A 27534-nucleotide genomic window follows, 5' to 3' on the forward strand; every position below is an offset into this window, starting at 1 on the left:
GTGATTGCCTCTCAGATTTCTATTTTACTTAAATCTTTTATATTAAATCCTAATCGACATATTGCGAAATGAATTAATTATATTCGAATGAAATAACTTTCTCCAAGTGTACAAAGTTAATTAATTCCTTTTCATGACAGGCACTGATGTCTTTTTCTATTTATTTATAAAGTCTTGAAAATCATTCTATAAAAACATTTCTCCTTCGCTTCTTTTTTTCCATTATATTTTTAATATTAATAAAAATAAATTAGAAAACTCTGAAAACAAATTTATTTGATTCAAAGAATTGACTATTATCAAATGGATATATTTATTTGAATCAATTAACTTTTATTTGAATTTATAATAAATTAAATTTGACCGCGTTTTCAAATAAATTTTTCAGTTTTTATACCGAGTTTAAATTTCAATTATAGATTTAAAAAAAAACCAATTTTTTTTACATTAAAAAAAAATTCTCCCAAACGTTTGCTTTAAATTATAAATCTTGACTTTATAAATAAATAAAAAAAAAAAAATAATGAAACGATCAATAATATTGCCGTTTAAAGAAAACTTGTATTCCGTGAGGATCACTTGGAGAAATGTCTCTCTTTGATGTATGAAATTGCTTGAATTCCAATGGAGTGACGGTTTTTAAGATTGGTCCTTTCGCACACAATGTGTAATGCCAAATTTAGAAGCGGCGCTTGTGTCTCGTTGTTGAATCTCAGTGGACAAGAAATTTGGGACTTGGATTCAGAATGATGGGATCCATTGGTCATTTTATACTGCGAAATACCACAAGGTTGGGATAACATGCTCAATGCAACTATATATATATATATATATATATTTATTTCAAGCCGCGCAAGAAAGCAAGAAGCCAAGTAGCTACATGAATCCAAGAGCGATCAATCAATGTTGCCCGTCGGACGGTAAAACAATACGATGTTGCCTCCATAATTGACGGGAATCCATCATCCTTGTTTCGCGACCTTAGCAAAGTATATAGGGATCTATGCGCTCCTAAGACATTCGATTCAAAAGGCGCGCCGTGTTTGTGTGTTGCGAAAAGACAATCACCCCATTCCAATCATTAAGATTTTACCTTATACAATCATATCGCTTAAAAAAAAAGGTATTTCCATTTCACTGCGATTTTAATTACTATATTGTTTGCAATTTTTTTTTTATTTTCCTGACTAAAACGTTATTCTACGCCAAAATGCTAATGCGCATGAGCGAAAATGGCTCCGAAATGTTATAATCTGTATGCGCATGTCCGAAAATGGCCGCGCTTGGAAGAATTCCTCGCACTTCGAGTTTCTAGCTTCTTGTTATTAATTTACAATTACTTGCTAATGTACTCTAAATAATTTATTATTAAAACTAGCGATGTTATAACAAATTTCGAAAAACGACACCGACCCCGTGACCTCGACACCGTCTTTGAAAAATCTATTTTCAATTATTTTCAAATAAATCAAAATACTTTGCATATATATGCTTTTAGAAAATCTTACAAACTATTTTTATGTAACATCTTTTTTCAATTTTAACCCGAAAAAGGGTTATTTTGCAATTTTTTAAGAATTTTTTGATTTTTTCAATTTTTTATTATTTATTGTTGTTTTTTCAATTTTTAGTTAGTAACCTATAATATTGTGTCTAATTTTAAGTGTCATTAAAATCAAATGTTTTTAACTTAATAATTTTAACAATTTTTAATTTAAAACGAAACATCTTCTATTATATTAAGTTAACAAATTTTGAAAAACGACACCGACCCCGTGACCTCGACACCGTCCTTGAAAAATCTATTTTCAATTATTTTCAAATAAATCAAAATACTTTGAATATATGCTTTCAGAAAATCTTACAAACTATTTTTATGTAACATCTTTTTTCAATTTTAACCCGAAAAAGGGTTATTTTTTCAATTTTAACCCGAAAAAGGGTTATTTTGCAATTTTTAAAGAATTTTTTGATTTTTTCAATTTTTTATTATTTATTGTTGTTTTTTCAATTTTTAGTTAGTAACCTATAATATTGTTGTCTAATTTTAAGTGTCATTAAAATCAAATGTTTTTAACTTAATAATTTTAACATTTTTTAATTTAAAACGAAACATCTTCTATTATATTAAGTTAACAAATTTCGAAAAACGACAACGACCCCGTGACCTCGACACCGTCCTTGAAAAATCTATTTTCAATTATTTTTAAATAAATCAAAATACTTTGCATATATATGCTTTTAGAAAATCTTACAAACTATTTTTATGTAACATCTTTTTTCAATTTTAACCCGAAAAAGGGTTATTTTGCAATTTTTTAAGAATTTTTTTTTATTTTTATTTAAAATCACTATTCAATGCAGAAGAATTAATTTAATTTTTGATGAAAGCAGATCATAAAATAACTTGTGAATTTTTCGATATCTTAAGAGCAAGAGAACGATGTTTTCTTCGTGATGGATTATGAAAGGATAGAGGAGGGATCATTTATTAAGATTTTACCTTATACAATCATCGCTCGAAAAAAGGTATTTCAATTCCACTGCGATTTTAATTACTATATTGTTTGCAATTTTTTTTTATTTTCCTGACTAAAACGTTATTCTGCGCCAAAATGCTAATGCGCATGAGCGAAAATGGCTCCGAAACATTATAATCTGTGAAAGAACGCTAATGCGCATGACCGAAAATGGCCGCGCTTGGAAGAATTCCTCACTTCGAGTTTCTAGCTTCTGTTTATTAATTTACAATTACTTGCTAATGTACTCTAAATAATTTATTATTAAAATTCAAAATTGAATTTAGATGAATCTATAATTGAAATTTTTATTTTAAATCAACTATTCAATTAATTTAATTTTGATGAAAGTAGAACATAAAATAACTTGTGAATTTCTCGATATCTTAAGAGCATAAGAGAACGATGTTTTCTTCGTGATGGATTATGAAAAGATATAGAGGAGGGATCATTTATGATAACGTAGTTGTAGGTGGCGAGAAGCAATGGAGGTGTATGAAAGGACCGAGGGGCAGAAGATATAGACGCTCACAAACCCCCAAAATCCTTCAGCTTAACTAATACCTCTATGAAATATGACTATGGCACACTAATTCCATATAAATATTCCGAATACAGATTATGTTAATCTTCCTCCGATGCTAATTGGACAGAGTTGTATCATAAGGATATTTGCAATAAATTTAAATTCAACTCATTTTTTTATAATATTCGTCAAATGTTGCAAGAATTTTTCTCCCTATTAATTCATTTCATTCACTCTTGTCTATTAAAAAAAAACCCTCTTGATTGGCATAAGGCGAAGAAGTTAATTTAATTTATGTATCTTAAACGCTGTCAAACTACTTTTCTATAAATTGAAATCAATTGGCTGATGCAATTAATTTGTTTATAGAATACTAATGTAAAATAAAAATTTGATTACCTTTTTGTCCATCCGGATATTATAGACTTTGAAGTGATGATTTGAAATGAACATACCTGAAACAAATAAAATAAAAAATTTAATTCAAAAGGGGTTGGAAAATAATTAGAAAAAAAAAAACTATAGAAGGAAGAAAACTAAAATCCATGCTCGAGTAAAACAAGAGACACGGGTGAATTATAGTCTTGAGACTCCCGACACGAACTAGAGGATCTAAGTGGCAAGGAGTAAGTAACTTGGAAGTTAGAGACTTTGCTTCAGTACACAGAACTGACACATACATGCATGAACTTCTTGTATACATTTTCCATAGCTCACGAATATTTGCAAAAAAAACAGATGATAATAATATAATTTCTCTTAAAGTTCAAAAATATTGTTTTTTATTGTAATCACAAGAACATGAATATTTAAATGTAAGAAAATGGTTATAAAAGACAAAGTAAGTGCACAACTGTAAGTACATACGTGCATAGCGATCGCCACTCCTGGGGATTGCCAACGATATATATATATATACGAATGCATCAGTTTCACGGCTCGGCGGACAAGACAACGAGATTCATGCCGTCCTCATGCATGAATCAACAACCTTTTCCATATTTACATAACAACGCCTGACTTACATGGCCAGTGGGAGGCCCTTGACAGATTGGGAGTATGGATAGGCATTATTCTAAGTAAATGTCTTCAAAAACCAAACGGAGAACAGAATCCAAAAGAGAGAGAGAGAGAGAGAGAGAGAGAGAGAGAAAGAAAGGGGGGAAAAGGAATATACTCGACGATGTGAAAAAGATTAATGTAAAAATGCAAAATATGACCTGTTCCAAAGCATATTTTTCTACCTTTGTGCCATAAATCGCCCTCCTTGTACACATATCCTTTCAGAACAATAAAAACGGGGAGCATCTATATAACTTCCAAACAAAATTGATATGAATGACATTGCAGATTTTCTTGATTTTCCACTCAATATTGTTTTTTTTTTTTTAAAAAGGGGAAAAAGGATTTTTTGAATCTAATAACTGGATATAGTTTATTTGTTTTTTTTGTGGAGATAAAATTTTTTGTTTTCACCACAGTTTTAATGGTATTAAAATTTTAGAATTTTTAGACGAATTAAAAAATTGCTGGAACAAACCAGGAAGTCAATCCCCACTTCCACTTGCATTTCCACTTCCACTTGCATTTCCACTTCCACTTGCATTTCCACTTCCACTTCCATTTCCACTTCCACATTTTCCAATTTTCACTCCTATTTCTACTTTTTTAAATTTCCATTCATAATTCTATTTCTACTTCCACCAACTTCCATTTCTATTTCCACTTACAATTTTTCCGGATAACCCTTTTTCCAATTTTTCACTTCCACTTTTATTTCCACTTCCCATTTCATTTTCAGTTCCACATTTTTCATTCCGATTTCCACTTATTGCAATATCCATTCCCATACTTCCATTTCCACTTTATCCAATTTCTACTTCCACTTTCATTTCCACTTTTTCCAAGTTCAATTTCCACTTCCAATTTAACCGAATATTAATTGACCAAAATTCTCATTCAACAGAATTTTAAATTATTTAAATTTAAAATTATAAATGGCGGAACAAACATTTTGTTGAATGAGAATTCTATTCAATTAATATTTAGTTAAATTGTAAATGGAAATGGATGTTGGAAAAGTGGAAGTGAAAATGAAAATGGTCAGTAGAAATTAGGAAAAGTGGAAATGAAAGTGGAAGTGGGAATTAAAATTGGAAAAAGGTGGCACTAGAAATGGAAGTGGGAGTGAAAATTGAAAAAGTGGAAATGGAAGTGGGATTGGGAATTGGAAAAAGGGAAAGTGGAAATCGAAGTGGAAATTTAAAAAAGGGAAGTGGAAATTGGAGGAAAATGGAAATGGAAACTAGAAAAAAAGGAAGGGAAAATAAAAATGGGAGTAGAAATTGAAAAGGTGAAAATGGAAGTGGGATTGAAAAGTGGAAAAAGGAAAGTAGAAACCGAAGTGGAAATGGAAATTAGAAGAAAAGGAAGCGAAAATAAAAGTAGGAGTGGAAATACAAAAAGCGAAAGTTGGAATGTAAATTGAAAAAACTGAAAGTAGAATTAGAAGTGGAATTAGAAGTGGGATTGAAAATTGGAAAAAATGAAAGTAGTAATTGAAGTGGAAATGGAAATGGATTTACATAACCAACCCCCAGATTTTTTAATTCGATATTAACAATCCGGGGGTCGATTACGTAATTTAATTTCCACTTTTATCAATTCACTTCAAACATTTTACTTTCACTTTCACTGCTCCAATTTGACGAATAGCGAAAGTGGAAATGGAATAGTGAAAGTGAAGTGGAATTAAAAAAGCGAATGGGTGAAAGTGGAAGTAAAAAAGCAGAAAGTGGAAATGAATTGCAGGCAATAAATACCTACAAAGAAACAATTCAATTCCATCTCGACTTCTACTCATTGAAAATTACTCTACCTTATTTTTAGCTAATTTCAATTGCTCCAGAGTATTAAATTCTTTCATAATCAACAAACAGTTACATAAAATTTCGCCGCACAAAAGAATGTTATGCATCGAGAGCATCTTCATTAATTTTTTTTTTTTTTTTTTATCATCAAGAGTATTTTTAGGACATTGAAGGAGTCATGCAAGAAACGTAGTACGAAAAATTTGCATGCATGTTTCTTGTAAAGGATTTTCTACTTTTTGCACTGAGCATATCAACGATGAGAAACCGCATTGCGTCTAGGTATATAAAATTGTTAGGTATATATTGAGCAAAAGGGACGCAATATATATATATACATGTTAACATCAGGCAGGCGTGGCCATGAGTTACGTCTTCATACGTATTTGAGAATGCACGCCTTTGCGAGCATTCACCGTTTTCTCTCCTGACACGCACTTTATCGAGCGACCCGTAGTTTTACTTGAAGATACGATCCCGTAAATTAACGCGCAGCTTTATGCGACGGACCACTTGCGAGTTAAAGATGTCAGGCGGTTAAGACATCTTCGGAGAGAGAGCGAGAAGACTCACACATACTTTGTATAAATTTCAAAGATTCCTAATTACGATAAAAAAAAAATATTGATTTAAAAATCAAATATTTAATAATAAATTTGTTGTTTCTTTCTCAATTTCAAGAAAAATGATAAATTCTTACATTAGATGATAATAAAATTTTTTGATATTATTATATTCATTGAATGAGCTTATTATTAACGTATCAAAGAAGCGTTTCTCTTGATATATATATAAGAGAGTTCTTTATATATTATCGAAGACGCGCACGTGCCCCACATTGAATCTGTTCTTCTTCTAATATGGTCCTTGCTCCGATTAAGAGAGCTGAATAGCGTCAAGTCAAGTGGATGCCAGCATATATTCTGTTTAATTCGTCTTCAAAACGTGCCAATAAATGTCAAGATTAAAAAATGCAAAAAAATTCTCATAATAATATAGTACTTGCATACGAAAAAAAAATCCGAGATATTTGAATTTAGCAATTGATTTAAAAATTCTGAAATTTCTCTTTTAATTTTCTCTCATGGGAAGAGAGAGAGAGAGAAAAAAAAAGAATATTGGCATACAGAAATCTCAACCGTTTTTCGCCGCTGGAGGAGCGCCTCTTGCATCCGTGGGTTTAAGGAAGGGAAGGCGTGACAAGACTGCAAAGTAAAAGGAACCAGCATATAGAGTCACCCGCGCAGAGGGTTGACATGCTGCCAAGCCGGTTACGGAGAGCTCGACCGACCGCCGAGGCAGGTGAATATAATCCAACTCTCCAGCAGAATAAGCCCCGCACACCGTTCCGCATCGTGGCCGCACGTCCTATCGCCGTAACCGAGGACGTGTACTATGCATGTACACTCGACACTGAGAAAGACCCCATCGATATAGAGGCAATCCAAAAAAAAAAAAAAAGAGAAAAGTAAAACGAAAACAGAAACCGGTAAAAGAGGAAAAGAGAGATCATTGCAGGGAAAAGAGATCAGTGAAGAAAGAGAGATCACTGAAGAAAGAGAGATCACCAAAGAGAATAAGAACATGAAAGAAAAAGAAAGACAAAAAGAAGAAGAGGTCCGGAAAAGTGAGATTGAAAAAAAAAATTGTAAGAGAAGAAGAGGTAAGACGGAATCGTAATGCATTTTGAAATTCATATCCTTATTGCAATTAGTTCGTATGCGTATCTTCATTCTTAGTACATAAAAAGAGGAGATGTCAACTCTTTTTTCCTATAAAACATATAGTTAAACTTTTTGGTATTTATTTCTTAACACGACTTTAAATCTTCGATTGTAAAATTTTTAATTCTAGAATAAGATCTTAAATTTTTTTACTTTCACCTCTCCAAAAAGTATACAAACTCCCTTCAAGAGAGTATTTACATAAATGGGTTGATGAAAAAGGTGCTACGACCACCACACCATGAATCATTGACGCAACTTTATACCCCTTGGAATAATCCCCTTATAATGCAAGGGTTGTGCGTTATGGGATTTTAATCGCAATCCACTTGTGCGCAGACCAACAAATGTTACCAACTGTATATCTGTATAATATATATATGTACTGATCATCAATAATATTCACATCTTTATATTGAAAAGGGTGTTCCTTATTCTTGAGCATTGTCATTAGGGATCAAATAATTAATTAAAGTGTTTAAAAATCCGTTTGGTTAAGGTTGGTTTAATCTTTGTGGAAGAAAAGCGAATAACACCAATTCAAATCTGAAACTTCAAGTTTGGTAACAATTGTACGAGGCATATTAGGATTAGTATCCAATTTTGAACCAATTGTTCAAAGATGGTATTATAGGGCTAATTCATAGTTTCGATCTAGAACCAATAGTCTTAATCCGCATTGTCAATCTCCACTACTGTTAAATGAATCCTCCACGGATTATGAAATTAATATCCCGAATGAAATTTTCAAACTTATTTATAAATTTTTTTTTAATAAGGCTGAGAATTCACGAATTTACATCCTTTATCCTTACATACCATGTATATTGAGTAAGCACGTTCGAACGTTTGAGAAATACTCATGTATGCGAACTTAGCCGAGGCACGCGTCACGCACTTTTAATCGGTATACTCTCCCTACGTGACTGCGCAATCATTGCTATTTTGTTGGAATACATCGCAGATTTTACAGTTTCTCAATTACGGAAATATCAAAAACTAACTGTCTCATTCTTCTCTAAAATGAAGTTTATCCTAAATCAGAATTATAAACTGTAGAGATGCGCAACAAATCCGCTTTATGGAATCAATTATTCTATGAATTAAGAACATGAGATTTTATCATTGTTATTGAGTTTATCAAAGGAATTTTAATATAGTATAATACTCCTGGTAAAATAGGAAGGAAACAAAAGCACACGCGACGCGATGTGGGTTAGTATAGTTGCAGGTCGAGAGCGCCGTATCTCAGGCTTGTCGAGCGTAAATATCATCCACATCGCGAAACACGAATCGTGTAATTGAATGAAATTGCTAATAGCCAGTTTGCAAAGTCAATTCAATGGCTCCACTCTATACGTGCGCGCTTAGACCACCTGCTCTTTGCAACGCCTCGCCGCTTATAGGAATATGCATGCGTGAAACTCTCTCTCTCTCTCTCTCACTCTCCTAAGTAACAGTTATTACCTAACGCATCGCCAATTATTTCACTTGTAATTCAAATCCACTAAATTGACATTTATCAAACTACAATTTCCTTTCTAATCATCGCTTTACATCCATTCTTTCTTTTCTTTCTCTTGATTATAAACTCTCACTTGAGTTGCAATATTTTTACCACTAGAGGCGCCACACAAAGAATGTTTGTACAAACTACAAATAGTGTTATATTTTAGGTACAGGCTCTCCTTTTCTTTTTGTCAATTCAATTTATGACTTTTTTGACAGAAAAAAAGAAAAGTGTCAGCGACCCCCGATGACCCTTTACTGCGAAGAAACTTCTCAAAGAGACACCTATACTGAGAAAAGTATTTTTGGATCCTCAAGATCGTTGGACTTTTGGCAAAAATAAAAAAAAAAAATTTCCACAAGCGGAAATCTCGTTGCGGCCGATTAGAAGGAGAGGAAAGGAGACAAAAAGAGGAAGATAAAGAGGGAAAGAGTTAGAAGAACGAGGTTCTCACGCGAAGCGAGGAGACACGAAGAGGGAAGATGGCTGCCAAAGTCGCGAACCGGTTGGCCTGTCTACTTCTCTAAGCTCGCGGCGCCCAACCCGTATTTTCTCTCTCTCTTATATATATATATATAGTGAGTCAAACACACAGGGCCGAATATATCCATGGCATATAGGTCCGCCATGGTGTACAAGTATCCGCCCGTCCTGCGGGAATTCTTAATCCCAGAAAATACCAGCAACAGTAGCACACAGCACCCACTTTTCGAACAAAACATCGTGAGAGAAAAGGTAATGCTTAAGGTAACAGAAAAAAAGGAGAAGAGGAACACACCAAGAATTTATACATAGTCTCCGCGCTATACTGATATTTGTACTTTCAAAATATTTTGTTTTAGGAGAATTAAAGGATTATTCAAAATTTCTTTTTTCTGTTCAAAAATGACTAAATTTTCATAATTGGTGATTTTGCATATCACCTGAAGCACTAAATAATGTGTATGAGTACAATAACATTCGTATGATTTTAGAAACATCCGTAAGGCTTTTTTTAACATCCGTATGACTATGGAAATATCTGTATGATTTTAAAAAACACCCGCATAACTGTAGAAAGATGCGTATGATTTTAGAAACATCTGTATGACTATAGAAAAATCCGTAAGGCTTTTTTTAACATTCGTATAACTACCGTAATCTCTATGATTTTAGAAACATCCGTAAGGCTTTTTTTAACATTCGTATATAACTACCGTAATTCCTGTATGATTTTAGAAACATCCGTAAGGCTTTTTTTAATATCCGTATGACTATGGAAATATTTGTATGATTTTAAAAAACACCCGTATAACTGTAGAAAGATGCGTATGATTTTAGAAACATCCGTATCACACTATAGAAAAATCCGTAAGGCTTTTTTTAACATTCGTATAACTACTGTAATCCCTATGATTTTAGAAACATCCGTAAGGCTTTTTTTAACATTCGTATGACTATATAGAAACATCTGTATGATTTTAGAAACATCCGTATATGACTAAAACATCCAAACAGTATATGGCTGAAACAAAATCACATTTTCGAATCTTTATAAATTAAAGAAACATTTCCGGCCACATAAATCAAGAAGTAAAACGATTTAAACGAAACAATAATGAGATTTAATCGCATGTAATCAGAAAGAGATTCCTCAAGATGAAGACTTCATTGTAATTGTTAATTACAATGCAACAACAAACAATAATAAACCTGCTACTGAATTGTATAAATTATTATTAATTATCAAAATCAGTATTTCATTATATTTTAAAAATTCATAAACAAATTTTCAAAATAAAAATACAAAATTTGTAATCACAACACAAATTGTATTATTGAAATAAGAAATATCTTATATATATTGCCAATGAATAAAACCGTAAAAGGGTACCAAATTTGCCTCGATACTTGTTAAGCATACCATTTGGATTTGGTATTACTGAAACAGAAGAAAATTTATATCATTCTGCCGGCGAATGCCTATTGCTTTATTTCCCCTTGAAAGAGACAGTTGTGGATTTAAGAAATGAAAAAAAAAAGAGAAAAAGAAACAAAAGCCCACCTTTTGTTAAGGTAGAACTCTAATCGTCGTAAGCCCGCGTACTTACGGCGATGCAGTGGTTCCATTGTGCTGTGGCGACAAACCTCGAGCCGTCGCTATCCGACGGCTTGCTGCTGCTGCTGCTGGCCTTTTCATGTATATCTAAAGCGCACACACATGAATCCATACAATGACCCCCACCTGCAAACTCCTTTTTTTTATCTCGCTTTTTCTTCAACACATCCGCTAAGAGAAATCAGTATAGCCCGGCAAAAATTCAAAATCTTTGGAATTAAATTTTTTTTTTTCAAATGTGATTTGAATTTTACGAATTAAGGTTGTTTATTCACATTCTCACACACACACACACTTTTACATACATTTAAAAACACTGTTTAACTTGTGAAATGCCGACCAGAGAAAATTGTATAAAGCCGTGCCGTGAACGAGCGGCCATAATGCACTGCAGAAACGTCGGCACAGAAAGGAATAGGTCAGCACGAGGCCTTTACTGACCACTCCCCTTCCTGATACCCCTCGCTCATCTACAATCACGCTCACTTTACAGCTATATGTCTATTACCCCTATATTTATTTTTTAAGATTTCCATGATTCTAATTTTTTTGTGAAAAAAATATTTTCCAAAATGTGATTGGAGGATTTGTATATATAAACTGTTTGGGAAGTTTTTGATTTAGGGGAACTTGATTTTTTTAACACACTGTTTAAATGGTAGAAATTAATTTTGATAATTATTTTTCTGAAAATATATGTCCTTGGGTGGAATTTATTTTTTTTTTGTTTAGATATATAAAGTGTTACATGGACAGTGTCGCTTATGTTAATCTTAGACGTCGATCTTGAACCAAGCGGGTAGAATATAACCGTCTTTCTGCCTAGCTTCAAGGTCTTTTTAACGAGATCTCATAAGATTGCAAAGTATGAAGTTGCATTTCGTTTTATATTCTCATTATTCAATTCTTTGAGAATGTTACTTTAATTTCATTGTATAATTATTAATTTTGAAGGAAAATTACAAAAATTTCTACTATCACTTCTTTTAATTTCTACTTCAAATTTTTCTAATTTCTATTCTCAGTTTCACTTCTAAATTTTCATATTTCCACTTCTATTTTTTCCAATTTCCATTTCCATCTCCACTTTACTTCTATTTTCATTTCCATACTGCTTATCTAATTTCCACTCCCATTTTCTCCAATTTCCATTCCTCTTTCCACTTTAATTTTCACTCCCATATTTTCTAATTTCCAATTCCACTTCTATTTTTTCAATTTAAAATTAGAATTATTTATTAGAAAACCAAATCGTAACATGATAACGAGGTCGATTATATCAATTTATTTCTATACTTCTACTTTTTCAATTTCTATTTCCATTTTCACTTTTTCGAATTTTCATTCCCTCTTCCATTTCCTCTTTTTCCAATTTCCACTTTTTCTAATTTCCATTCCTACAATTTTCACTTCCACTTTTTTCAATTTGTATTTTAACTTTTACCCACTTGGAAAGATTCCCCGGAAAGTGCCCCCTGGAGGTTCTATCATAGAATTCCGCCGGAAATTCCAACGTAATTCCGTCGGAAATCCATCGGAGTTCCAAAGAATTTCCCATGAGATTCCGATGGAACTCGGATTAATTTTTTTCAAAATTTTTAGAGTCCTAATTCCGTCAGAATCCCATCGGAAATTCTTTGGAACTCCGATGGAACTCCGATGGAACTCCGATGGAATTCCGACGGAATTACGTTGGAAGTTCCGGCGGAATTCTGATAGAACCTCCAGGGGGCACTTTCCGGGGAATCTTTCCAAGTGGGTTTCCCAATTAGAAAAAAGTGGAAATTAAAGTGGAAATTGGAATAAGTAGAATTGGAATTTAAAAGCAGTGAAAGTGGAAATGGAAGTGAAAATTGGAGACAGTGGGAGTCGAAATTAGAAACACTGGAAATGGAAATAGAAATGGAAATTGGAGGCAGTGGAAGTGGATATTAGAGTCATTGGAAATAAAAATAGAAGTGGAGATGGAAATGGAAGTGGAGATGGAAATGGAAGTGGAAATTGCATATAGTAGGAGTAGAAATTAGAAAAAGTGTAAATGCTAATGGAAGTTTCAATGTTAATTGGAAAAATGGAAGTGGAAATGGAAAAAGAAAGCGGAAGTGGAAATTGAAGTGGAAGTGGAAATTATAGGAAAAGTGGTAAAATTAAAAATCTTTAGTTTGACCCACCAACACTAGAGTTTTTTTCCACAAAGATCCCTATAAGGAACGTGTGTGATTTCGAATAAAATTTCAAGTTTGCGCCTAAAGCAAAAAATGCTACCTCAGAAACAATGAAGAAAGACATTAATTTTTCAACATGAATATTATTAGGCGTGGTTTTAGATAAGAGGAAAAACTCCCGAGTTTATGTGCATGAGCAACAACTTTCTAGGGGAAATTCTAACGTTACCTGAATGTAAACCAAGACTGTAAACATGTATATATAACTATTTCTTTTGTCGCACACGTTGAAAAGAAGACATTATAGAGAACGAAAAAAAAAATTTTATATACATACGATGCAGAAGCATTCTCAGTCACATTAGAGAAAGTACAATGCCTATTTTTATACAATTAAATAATAATAATAATTATATACAATAAAGCTATTATTTGCGGCAAAAATGTAAAAAAAAAAAATGTTTAAAAAAAGCATTGCCCTTAGAACACGAAAATTCTTGTAGTGTACACACTCATCGTTTTGGAACGGTTCTCTCGAGGAAAGGTGTAGTATTATAAGGGAGAAGAAAAAAAAAAAGAGGGAAGAACAACGAGAAGTGGAGCGAAGATCAGAACCAGTTTCATCGCTTTAAACGCTTAATTAAGGTGGTCCAGTAGAGCCAATGCAATACACTCGTAGGTGTATATACGTAAATCCAGAGAAGGTGAACGGCATCCGTATATAATGCGCGTATAAGAGAGACATCGATATAACCGCGCTCTTGTATATATATATATATATTCTTTACCTCGAAGCGTCCATTTCAAGTTCGTTATCGTTAACGGCTTTATCGTTCGCGTGCAGGCTCAAGTCAACTCGTTTCCTCTTTATCAAAAGACCCTCAAAACCGCACACACATACTCCAATAAGCACCGCAACTAAATAATTATACCGTTATATTTTTCAAAAAATTAATAATAATTTTTCTAATTTTTAAAAATTAATTTTACAAGGTTATTAAATCTATATCTTTTTATTCTTTGTTATCAAATTAGAGAGATCAATTCCAATTAAAGGAATTGCAATAATTCACCAAATATATATCCGCGGTTATATAAAAAATGAAAAAAAAAAAGTTCAGAATATAAAAATCTCTTCGGTTGGGGTCTTTTTATCAACATCAATATCGATGAAGTGGTAAAAGTTTTACTACGGAATTATCAGAATCTAGGATTCTTCTTCCTCACTTATGCATGAGATATCCAACGGAATTCCCATAAAGAGCGAGACCTTCTCGACATATATAGGTGTAGGAAACGTTCCGCGTTCTCGAGTTCAGGAGTGCATGTTCCACTGCACATCTAGATCGACATTATATACCTTTACTACAGTTAAACTCATTGGATTTCTGATATTATATATATATATATATCTATATATACATAATTCTTCATTCGTAAAACTCAATTGCAATTATTTATACTTTATATTTCTGTAATAATTAGATGACAGTTGTAAATAAAGGTTGAATTTTATCTTTTGAAACGCATCAGAAGAAAGATATCAGAAATGGAAAAATTTTAATCATTGAAAACTTATATTTTCTGTTTACACATTTTTAATGAAAACTTTATATAAAGTAAATGGTAAACATTTCTTTTTTTCGTTTCTGGATTTAAATGGAAATATAAGTATCAGTTGAAGAGATATTTAAAATTATAGCAGGAGAAATTGGCATTAGAAAACCAAATCGTAACATATAGGATAAGAGGGTCAATTATGTCAATTTATTTCCACTTCCATTCCTACTTCCGCTTTTTTCCAATTTCCATTCCTATTTTCATTTTCATTTCCACTTTTTCCTATTTTCATTTCCATTTCCACTTTTTCCAATTTTCATTCCCACTTCTATTTCCACTTTTTCTAATTTCTACTTCCATTTCCACTTTTTCCAATTTTCATTCCCACTTCTATTTCCACTTTTTCTAATTTCTACTTCCATTTCCACTTCCACTTTTTCCAATTTTCATTCCCACTTCTATTTCCACTTTATCCAATTTCCATTTCTACTTCCATTTCCACTTCCACTTTTTCTAATTTTCATTTCCACTTTTTCCCATTTCCATTTCAACTTCCATTTCCACTTCCACTTTTTCCAATTTTCATTCCCACTTCCATTTCCACTTTTTCCAATTTTCATTCCCACTTCTATTTCCACTTTTTCTAATTTCTACTTCCATTTCCACTTCCACTTTTTCCAATTTTCATTCCCACTTCTATTTCCACTTTATCCAATTTCCATTTCTACTTCCATTTCCACTTCCACTTTTTCTAATTTTCATTTCCACTTTTTCCCATTTCCATTTCAACTTCCATTTCCACTTCCACTTTTTCCAATTTTCATTCCCACTTCTATTTCCACTTTTTCCAATTTCCATTTCTACTTCCATTTCCTCTTCCACTTTTTCCAATTTTCATTCCCACTTCTATTTTTCCAATTTTCGTTCCCATTTCAACTTTTACAAATTTCCATATCCACATTAATTGACACATTACTAAATCCCATTCCAACATCCATTTCCACTATCTCTTTTTCCAATTTCCATTCCCACTTTGATTTTTACTTCCATGTCCAGTTCCAGTTTCTCCAATTTTAATTCCCACTTCCACTTATTGTAATTTCCACTCCCAACTTTCATTTCCTCTTCCACTTTTCCAATTTCCATTCACTCTTCGAATTTAACCTGAATAAAAATTAAAATTAGCGGAAGAAAAAGTGAAAATGAAAATAGAATTGGAAATTAGTAAAAGTTGAAGTGGGAATGGAAATTGGGAAAAGTGTAAATGGAAGGGTGGAAATTAGAAAACATGGAAATGGAACTTGGAAAAAGTGGAAATGGAAATTGGAAAAAGTGGACATGGAAAGGGAGATGGAAATTGGAAAAAGTGGAAATGGAAATGAATTTACACAATTGACCTCCTGAACGGAAATTATTGTATTTTCCACTCCCAAATTTCATTTCCACTTCCACTTTTCCAATTTCCATTCACTCTTTGAATTTAACCTGAATAAAAATTAGAATTAAGGGAAGAAAAACTGAAAATGGAAATAGAATTGGAAATTAGTAAAAGTTGAAGTGGGAATGGAAATTGGGAAAAGTGTAAATGGAAGGGTGGAAATTAGAAAACATTGAAATGGAAATTGGAAAAAGTGGACATGGAAAGGGAGATGGAAATTGGAAAAAGTGGAAATGGAAATGAATTTACACAATTGACCTCCTGAACGGAAATTATTGTAATTTCCACTCCCAACTTTCATTTCCCCTTCCACTTTTCCAATTTCCATTCACTCTTCGAATTTAACCTACTGAATAAAAATTAGAATTAGCGGAAGAAAAAGTGAAAATGGAAATAGAATTGGAAATTAGTAAAGTTGAAGTGGTAATGGAAATTGAAAAAAGTGGAAGTGGAAATTGGAAAAAGTGTAAATGGGAGGGTGGAAATTAGAAAACATGGAAATGGAATTGGAAAAAGTGGACATGGAAAAGGGGATGGGAATTGGAAAAAGTGGACATGGAAAGGGGGATGGAAATTGGAAAAAGTGGAAATGGAAATGAATTTACACAATTGACCTCCTGAACGGAAATTATTGTAATTTCCACTCCCAACTTTCATTTCCACTTCCACTTTTCCAATTTCCATATTCACTCTTCGAATTTAACCGGAATAAAAATTAGAATTAGCGGAAGAAAAAGTGAAAATGGAAATAGAATTAGAAATTAGTAAAAGTTGAAGTGGGAATGAAAATTGGAAAAAGTGGAAGTGGAAATTTGGGAAAAGTGTAATTGGGAGGGTGGAAATTAGAAAACATGGAAATGGAAATTGGAAAAAGTTGACATGGAAAAGGGGATGGAAATTGGAAAAAGTGGACATGGAAAGGGGGATGGTAATCGGAAAAAGTGGACATGGAAAAGGGGATGGAAATCGGAAAAAGTGGACATGGAAAGGGGGATGGAAATCGGAAAAAAGTGGAAATGGAAATGAATTTACACAATTGACCTCCGGAACGGAAATTTAAGTCGATTTTAATATTTCTTAGTATATACTTAAAAAGTATATACAAAAGGTATACGAAAGATACAAAAAGATACAAAAATCAACATAGATCTCAAACATAATCAAAACTAAAAAAATTTCTATAAAACTAATTATTTATCAGCTCAATAGTTCTGAATCGGCCGAAACAGTTTGAGCTGATTCGCAGATTTAGAGAGAGAACATGCTTATCTGTTTAGGTATATGGAAACCCAGCGAATGTGTCCAGGCACACAGGGATTGAGAAGATTAATTGGATATAATATCCCCAACATGGGCCTCTATCTTTCCTGAGCACGTTGCCTAAATAATTAAGGGTCCTCGGGCCATTTCATTTTAATCCCAAAACCCAAGTATTACATATTTTTCTACACATTAAAAATAAGTTGTAAATGTTTTAGAGCTAATTCTTTCCTCCTATATATATATATAAACATCAAAATCTTATCGAAAAATTCCATTTCCATTCATTAAATTAAATTCATTCATATTTCCTATATTTAAAAAAATTTCTTTTCCTTTAAATTTCAAACTAGTAAATATATTTTTTTTATATATAATGAAATAAAAACAGAATGAAACATTGGAAAAATGGAGTAATAAATTAACTCCCTTTGGGAAATAAAAAAAAAGTGATGGATATACCATATATACTGTCTTTTAATCGCGTCAAATTCAAATTAAACATCACTTAGAAAAACTTTTTTTTATACAATGTGTGTAATTGTTTTAACGAAGATTAATGTTTAGTAAGCAATTGTGCAGCTTATTCGTGTCGAAGTAAGAGAAGGAGAGTTTGTGTGTTTATATATATATATATATATATATATATATATATACTATAACGTCGAGAGGCAAACGCGCAGGTGTTTCAGTATACCTTCCATGTTAATCAGGAGCAACCTACCCTGTCCTATAACGCATATACACATATATGCAAATATCTCTGTACACATATCCAACGGTACCAAGCGGAGCATTTCATGCATGGAACGTATTATAAAATTTATTCCAAGATAAACGTTTCTTACATGTGTTGTTTTTATTTTCATTTACATATAAATAAATATATATATATATATATATATATATATATATCCACCTACCCGGAGCAATTATAACGAAGGAGGTGTTTTCACGACTTATCGCTCCCGTCTAAATGGATTATATGCTATTCTCGTAATTAAAGAACACTCTTGATTTTTTTTTTTTTTTTTTTTATACACGAGGAATTCCTTTTTCGCGCCATTTTTCATTTTACGCTTTATCAAAAACACTAATTTGTTTAAACTATCTACTTATATACTTGGGAGTGCAATTAATTTTCCCCGTAACTATATTGAAAATGATTTATATTAGCTTAGCGCGCACACAAGAGAAAATCAGATCAAATTCTTGCGGTACTTTTTTGTTATAATTAAACTGCAAAAGAGGGAAATTATGTTTTTTTTTTTTTTGAGAGAGAGAGAGAGAGAAATTAAATCAAAATATTCTCTTAGTAAAAAATTGGATGATTAAGAGATATATAGTTCTTGGTAAATGTCAATTGAGTCTTATATGACATCGTTTGGTAACACTTTACAGTGTCCGCAGTAATTAACTCCTTCTCCTGCAGTTAATTAATTAAGACTGGTTGCGCGGAGTTGTGCGAGCCGCCACTGCGCAAATCGTGAGAGGATCTTTTTTTTGTACTTTCAATTTTATGCCACTTTTTAAACATAGTTAAATTTCGTGGATGAAATTGTAAAAAATTTAGTATGTGATTTAGTAAGATTTCCATCTGTTTTACCGACTAATGATAATGCAGATTTGACTCTAAATCAGTAACAATTCGACTTATTTCCAGTAAAAATTTTACTCTAAAATTTTTTAATTGATAAATTCCAATTATTTCATCAGTGAAATTCCAATAAATAGTTGTAATTTAGTATCACTTCGGCAAGATTTCCATCTGTTTTACCGACTAATGGTAATGCAGACTTTATTCTAAATCCATTACTATTCTTCTAATTTTGTCAAAAAGATTTACTGAAGTGATTCAATTGTTAGATTCCAACTATATTTTATCAATAAAATTCCAAATAGTTGGAATTTAGTATCACTTCGGCAAGATTTCCATCTGTTTTACCGACTGACGATAATGCAGATTTTATTCTTTAAAACAGTAACAATTCGACTTATTTCCAGTAAAAATTTTACTCTACAATTTTTTAATTGCTAAATTCCAATTATTTCATCAGTGAAATTCTAATAAATAGTTGAAATTTAGTATCACTTCGTTAAGATTTCCATCTGTTTTACCGACTGACGATAATGCAGATTTTACTTTTTAAAACAGTAACAATTCGACTTATTTCCAGTAAAAATTTTACTCTACAATTTTTTAATTGCTAAATTCCAAATGTTTCATCAATAAAATTCCAAATAGTTGGAATTTAGTATCACTTCGGCAAGATTTCCATCTGTTTTACCGACTGACGATAATGCAGATTTTACTCTTTAAAACAGTAACAATTCGACTTATTTCCAGTAAAAATTTTACTCTACAATTTTTAATTGCTAAATTCCAATTATTTCATCAGTGAAATTCCAATAAATAGTTGGAATTTAGTATCACTTCGGCAAGATTTCCATCTGTTTTACCGACTGACGATAATGCAGATTTTACTTTTTAAAACAGTAACAATTCGACTTATTTCCAGTAAAAATTTTACTCTACAATTTTTTAATTTGCTAAATTCCAATTATTTCATCAGTGAAATTCCAATAAATAGTTGGAATTTAGTATCACTTCGGCAAGATTTCCATCTGTTTTACCGACTGACGATAATGCAGATTTTACTTTTTAAAACAGTAACAATTCGACTTATTTCCAGTAAAAATTTTACTCTACAATTTTTAATTGCAAAATTCCAATTATTTCATCAGTGAAATTGCAATAAATAGATGGGATTTAGTATCACTGTTTCCATCTGTTTTACCGACTAATGGTAATGCAGACTTTATTCTAAATCAGTTACAATTCTTTTAATTTTGTCAAAAAAATGTTACTAAAATGATTCAATTGCTAAATGCCATCTATTTTATCAGTGAAATCTTACTAATTCAAATTTAGAAAGCAGAGACCTATTTACAAAACAGCATTTCGCTGAATGTCCACAGACTCATTTACAAACACAAACTTATATATAATTAACTTATTCTACTCACGTGAATCGTCATCAGTATATATGTAGTAATTTACACACTCACCTGTAACAAAAAAAAGGACATTCATTATTTTTTCATTTACAAAAAAAAATCATAAAAGCAAAATCAAGTTAATAAATCATGAAATTTTGATATAATAAAATTTGGCATACTGAAATCGCACAGGTGGGTTTTTTTTTTTTTTTTTTTAATAAAAAAAAAAGAGAGGGAGAAGTTGTGAATGTTGAAAATACGATTATCTTGATGCATCTTCGAACTCAGCGACACCTTAGGGATACATACGATGTGTCTTGCAATCTCTGTGTGCCATCAAAAGACGGAGCAACTTTTAAGTTAAGCTAGAGGAGGACCCCTCTCTGCTTGTGGCCCGGTGTCCAGTATCACCTGGGCCGTTTTTTTTCCACTCCGCAGTGACATCATCGGCCACCTATGTCCACATCGCGCGCACTATCCGGGAATCCAAGCACGTACTTTTGCAAAAAAAAAAATAAAAAAAAAAAAAAAAAAAATTGTCCGCCTCAGGTTTTGAACTTATAAATCAACAAGAGCAAAATCATGTGCCTCCATTGTTGTTACCTTATTGCGCAATCTCTGTTTATAGATATATGTATTTGATTTCAAAATTTTGAATTTGTTAAAAATAACTAATTTGATAAAAGATTCGCAATTAGTATATTATTTCTACCAATTATTTTTTTTTTTGTTAAAAGTAACTATTAGTTAAATTTACTTTGAAGTTATGTTAAAATAATTCAAATGGTAACTAATTAAATGTAAAACTAAAAACTGGTTACTTTTTTATTAATATAATTAGTTATTTTGTACTAACAGTTATTTTTCACTAATAATTAGTTAATTTTACTAATAATTAGTTAATTTTACTAACAATCAGTTAATTTTACTAATAATTAGTTAATTTTACTAACAAACAATCAGTTAATTTTACTAATAATTAGTTAATTTTACTAATAGTCAGTTAATTTTACTAATAATTAGTTAATTTTACTAATAATCAGTTAATTTTACTAATAATTAGTTAATTTTACTAATAATTGGTTATTTTTCACTAGTAATTAGTTAATTTTACTAATAATTAGTTAATTTTACTAACAAACAATCAGTTAATTTTACTAATAATTAGTTGATTTTACTAATAATCAGTTAATTTTACTAATAATTAGTTAATTTTACTAATAATCAGTTAATTTTAATAATAATTAGTTAATTTTACTAATAATTAGTTAATTTTACTAATAATTAGTTAATTTTACTAATAATTGGTTATTTTTCACTAGTAATTAGTTAATTTTATTAATAATTAGTTAATTTTACTAATAATTGGTTATTTTTCACTAGTAATTAGTTAATTTTACTAATAATCAGTTAATTTTACTAATAATTAGTTAATTTTACTGATAATCAGTTAATTATACTAATAATCAGTTAATTTTACTAATACTTAGTTAATTTTACTGATAATCAGTTAATTTTACTAATAATCAGTTAATTTTACTAATAATTGGTTATTTTTCACTAATAATTAGTTAATTTTACTAATAATTAGTTAATTTTACTAATAATCAGTTAATTTTACTAATAATCAGTTAATTTTACTAATAATCAGTTAATTTTACAAATAATTAGTTATTTTTTACTAATTGCTGAAGCAAAAAGTCTGGAAAAATCTATTCTCAAATCTATTCAATAAAATTTTAATGGAAGTTTACGGAAAAGCTACCTGTGTTTAGGGAAAATTGTGTGTTATATATATGTAGAGTGAATTCCTCCACAGGAATCATTGGCGTGAAGGACAAACACGCGACCTCATATATATATACCGTTAATTTTTAACTATTGTTACGTTAGTCGTCTTTTTGTGTGATAGGCGAATTTTTGCTTTTTTTATGGCTCGAAAGAAATTTACGAGCTTTTACCCTCTGGCCGAAGGGTCTCGCTCTAAATGTAAAAGGAAAAAAAAAAATTTTTTTTTCATCTTCCCCCCCCCACACGTCAGGTAAGAATTGTAGAAGAACAGGTGACGCAATTAAATTTGACCTTGCTCCGGAAATATTATTTTCTGCAGTGTATACCCTCCTCAAGATTCTCTTCTTAAATGTGTGCTCTATATTTTCCTTCTCTCTCTCTTTTTTTTTTTTTTTGGGTAACCATTGTTATGTGAAAATTCAGCGTAACCTCAAGTGGGTCGAAACTATTTGCATATATATTTTCCCTTAGCGATAGAATCCGACACATTGTTCGTAAATAAAAATTCGTCTCGCACAAAAATTCAAAGCAGTAAAAATCACATATATATTTAACAAATATATATTTTATTTCCACATTCTATTTTGGATTTTTCAATTTTTACGTTTTTTATTTTTTCTGTTTTTTGAGTAGAATTAAAATTTTAAATTAATGAAAATGCTACACAATTTTTTTTTTTAACAACGATTTATGATAAATAAAAATGATTAGAAAAAAAAAAAAATTTCATTGACTGATAAGTGGTACTCTTCATTGTAAAGGTATAAAGGTGATTCATTCAAGTCTTGTGCAAACAAATACAACCTGAGTAGAGAGAGAAAGAGAGAGAGAGAGAGACAGAGATAGGCGGCTCTTATAAACTGTATGGTATGATACAATAAGTTATCTTGTAAAGTGAGTTGAGAACCATTTTGAAAATGAATGGCCTCAGGCTAATTCATTGCACATCTCAACCGATACTCTTGACAGCCAACACCGCTTTACCATCGCTTCATAAATGCTCGCAAGATTCCAAGTCCAAACCTTCTCACCTTTTTTTTCTCTCTTTTGATTAAAAAATAATAATAATAATAATAATAATCCACGACAAATATGTTGTAAAGAATAAAACAGATGCAAATCAAAATGATTTTTTTTTTTTTTTTTTTGGTAAATAGAAACGGATCTCATTGGAGTAACATTTAAAAATTTTAAATTCAGATGGTTTTCAGCGGTGTGCTGAAAAATAGTCAGCAGACTTTCAGCAGACTAGAATCTACTGAAAAATAGTCATCGGACCTTCAGCGGAGTACTGTCAACCGAAAAATAGTCTGCAGACTTACAGCGGACTGAAAAATAAACCAAAAGAATTTTAAAGGACTGTTTTTTGCTGAAAAATAGTCAGCGGACCTTCAGCGGAGTACTGTCAATCGAAAAATAGTCTGCAGACTTTCAGTGGACTGAAAAATAATATAAAGAATTTTAACGGACTGTTTTTTGCTAAGGAAATAGTCAGCGGACTTTCATCTGACTAGACTAGATTGTTTTTCAGTCCGCTGAAAGTCTTCCAACTATTTTTATGGTAGGCAATAGTCGCCGCTGAATATTTTTTCAGTAAGATAATAGTCAACTGAAAGTTCACTGACTATTTTTCAGCAGATAATAGTCTGATGAAAGTCCGCTGACTATTTTTCAGCGGATAATAGTCAGCTGAAAGTCCGCTGACTATTTTTAAGCAGACAAAAGTCGGTTAAAAGTCTGTAGATTGTTTTTCAGTCCGCTGAATATTTTTTCAGTAAGATAATAGTCAGCTGAAAGGCCACTGACTATTTCTCAGTAGATAATAGTCTGATGGAAGTCCGCTGACTATTTTTCAGCGGATAATAGTCAGCTGAAAATCCGCTGACTATTTTTCAGTAGATAATAGTCTTATGGAAGTCCGCTGACTATTTTTCAGCGGATAATAGTCAGCTGAAAGTCCGCTGACTATTTTTCAGCAGACAAAAGTCCGTTAAAAGTCTCTAGATTGTTTTTCAGTCCGCTGATCACTATCTGCTGAATAATAGTAAGCGGACTTTCAGCGGACTGAAAAACAATCTACACACTTTTAACGGACTGTTGTCTGCTAAAAAAAATAGTCAGCGGACATTCATTTTTATAATCATTTTTTTTTTAATTTTCCATTTTGAAAAGTAAATAACAAAATTAATTTCCCTTTCCATAATCACAGTGAAGAAAATGAATTATATTGCAATTGTTTTTTTTTTTTTTTTTTTTCTATTTCCGGAATATAATGGAAAATATATACAGGAGGTTTGAATCCGACGTAAAACGAACAGGATTGGCGCATTTAAATACTCGTAAACGTTAGTCTCCCGGCGCGCGCCGACACCATGATCATCCCATGATTCTTTCTCTCTTTCTCTCTACCCAAACCCTCTATTCAATGTCTTCTCCCACTTTCGTTCTGTGGCCATCGTTTCAATGACAATCCTTTGCTAACACTCAACATATACCATATATAGCGAGAGTTGGGGTTGAGAACAGAGTAATAAACCTTCTCTAAAGTGAGTAGAATTGCTTTATTGCTCTTAACCAATTGTTGGATCGTGTTGAATTTCTCGTCGTTTCAAATTCGATAGTTATATATATATATATCTATATCTATAAGCGTTGAAAACAGGGAATACAATCGAAAAAACATTTCCGTATCAAATGATAAATATGAAACTTGTTTCTTTTGCTAAAAGTTATTGTCATTTAATATTTTGCTAACATCTTCTTTAATTGTACAGTAACACGCTTTTAAGAATGGGACCTATGGAAAAAAAAATTATAGGTTATGTTTTTTGATATTTTTACCTTTTTATAATTATTTAAAATCAAAATCAGTTTTTCGATGTAATGGAGATTTGATAATTTTTATTTTATCCTCTTTGTGTATTTAGTAAACAAAAAGATAAGAATTATCTTAGTGTAAAACAACCTGTAATTTTTTAACATAACCTATAATTTTTGCTTCTTGGGTCCCTTTCTTCTCACGTATTAAATTTTGTGCTACTTAAATTTCTGCGTCATACCTTATTATTCCATATATGATTAAACAAATCTGCCCGAATAACATCGATTTTGATCCGATAGTGAAAATTCCAAAAAGAGGAGATGCGAGCACACACACAAATTTTAAAATTATATTTTTTAAAAAATATAAAATACTGATCACTGAACTAAGAATTGTAAATAAAAAATTACGGCACAAATAAATAAAGAAATAAAATTATGCACAAAATAGAAAAGAGAAAAAATGAAAATAAATAAATTACGAAAGAAAGAAAATCGCGCACAAATTACGATAAAGTATAAAAAAAGAAAGAAAAAAAAGACGCGACCGAGTTGTAGTACATTCGGACAGTACTCAATATTAACTGAAGTTAAAATTTGTTAGATGAAATGATATGCAATAAAAATTCCCCTCACCTCTCTTTTCTCAGGTATATGAAAAATAAAAGGGAAAAATTTATTATTATTAATTTTGTTTATATCGGAAAAGGTCAGGTACCAAGAATTATACCTTCAACTTTTTGGAATATTCAACTATATGGAAAATTTAATTGTTTCAAGGTCAAGAATAATAATTTTTTTGCATGAATTAATATAAAATATTTATTAAATATGTTTTCAAGTAATTAAAATATTTTCAAAATGTACTATTTCTAATATAATATATATAATAAAAGCAATGATTTATAAATTTTTAATTAATTTTATTAATATTGTTATTATTAATTTATTATTAAATTAAATTATTAATTATTATAAATTTTTTCGTCATTCTTTACTAAAACTTTAATAAAAAAAAAATTAAAAAATACTAAATCAAATATTAATTTTACTAATTTTACTAAAAATTAAGTAAATGAAAGATTATTATTATTATCTGATTTAAATTATTGTAATTAAACTACATTTATATTATACAATATTTACATTAAAATTGTAATATTCAGTAATATTAATTATTTTAAGTTTAATATATATATCGTAAGATAAATTTATTACAATTTTATTCATTCACACAAATCTTTCTAGTGTGTATATAATTTATACAGATGATTAGACGACATGATTATGGATAAGGTCATGTTGTCTGCAATTTTTATCTTTTTTTTTTTTTTTATTAGAACTTTACACTCTCATAAAATAGTATACGCGTAATATTATATTTAAAAAAAAAATATTAAAACTATTTTATTAATCGAAAATATAATATAAAAATTATAATTTACTATATTTATTGAATTAGGAAAAATCGAGGAAAAATTTAATATAGTAATTTAATAATTTTATAGATATACTTTATAAACAAAAAAACAAATAAAAAAAATTGTAAAACACATATTTAATAATAATTTATTACTTTCATAAATAAATTTTATTTCAATAATTTCTTGGGTGAAAGTAAAAATCAAAAAAATTTTAAATTTAGCGCCATTGGCGCGCCATCTGCAGGGACGCCATGGAAGCTATAATGATTTGATTTTCTTTCACAGACGCTACTTAATTTTCAGTGCATCAAAAATGTGCCTCGTAGGTGGCGCCACATTCTATGTCATTTGGCTCATTTTGAACATGAAGAAAAGTTCCAGTTTTCTTTCTATAAACGTGGGGGGAAAAAAAATTACTAGCCTCGGAAACATAACCTCAAATTATAAAAATGTAAAATATTAAAAAAAAAAAATTTTAAATGTATAGAAGAGATTTTAGATATGCGTTTAAAAATACAAAATTTTACCAAAGAATATGTTCTTCAGACGAATTATATATGGAAAAGTAGAGGGTTTTTGGTACTTAAGGGGGTTATGTAGGGTACATTGGATGACGTCGCGACGCCGACGCTTGGGGGCACAAACGGGCAAGTTCTCGAAAGTGTCGGGCTAAACTGATATGAGAAATGGCTATTTCGTGCTAGCCGTAGGGAATGAAGGCGCTGTGTGGCTACCTATTCGCTATATATATATATATAGTTGGTAGCATTGCACGCCTTATTGTATACACCGGTAGTCGTGATACGGTAAAATCTAATATGGCCGCATG

The 27534-nt window shown here is 30.9% G+C and overlaps 1 protein-coding gene across 3 annotated transcripts in view; it reads right to left on the minus strand.

Annotated features, from left to right (window-relative positions):
* Window positions 1–27534, minus strand: part of LOC127280923 (homeotic protein antennapedia-like) — a 364206-nt gene that overhangs the window by 129110 nt on the left and 207562 nt on the right. Inside the window, exon 2 of one of the 3 annotated variants that reach the window (XM_051304328.1) lies at window positions 3445–3500. The exons of the other annotated variants lie outside the window; for them this stretch is intronic. The gene's annotated coding sequence lies outside the window, so the exon portion shown is untranslated. The remainder of the gene's footprint in view (window positions 1–3444; window positions 3501–27534) is intronic. 3 annotated transcript variants of the gene reach the window in all.

Source organism: Leptopilina boulardi, unplaced genomic scaffold, assembly GCF_019393585.1.
Source record: "Leptopilina boulardi isolate dan_hultmark-lab unplaced genomic scaffold, ZJU_Lbou_2.1 LbouV2_258, whole genome shotgun sequence".
Taxonomy (NCBI): Eukaryota; Metazoa; Arthropoda; class Insecta; order Hymenoptera; family Figitidae; genus Leptopilina; species Leptopilina boulardi.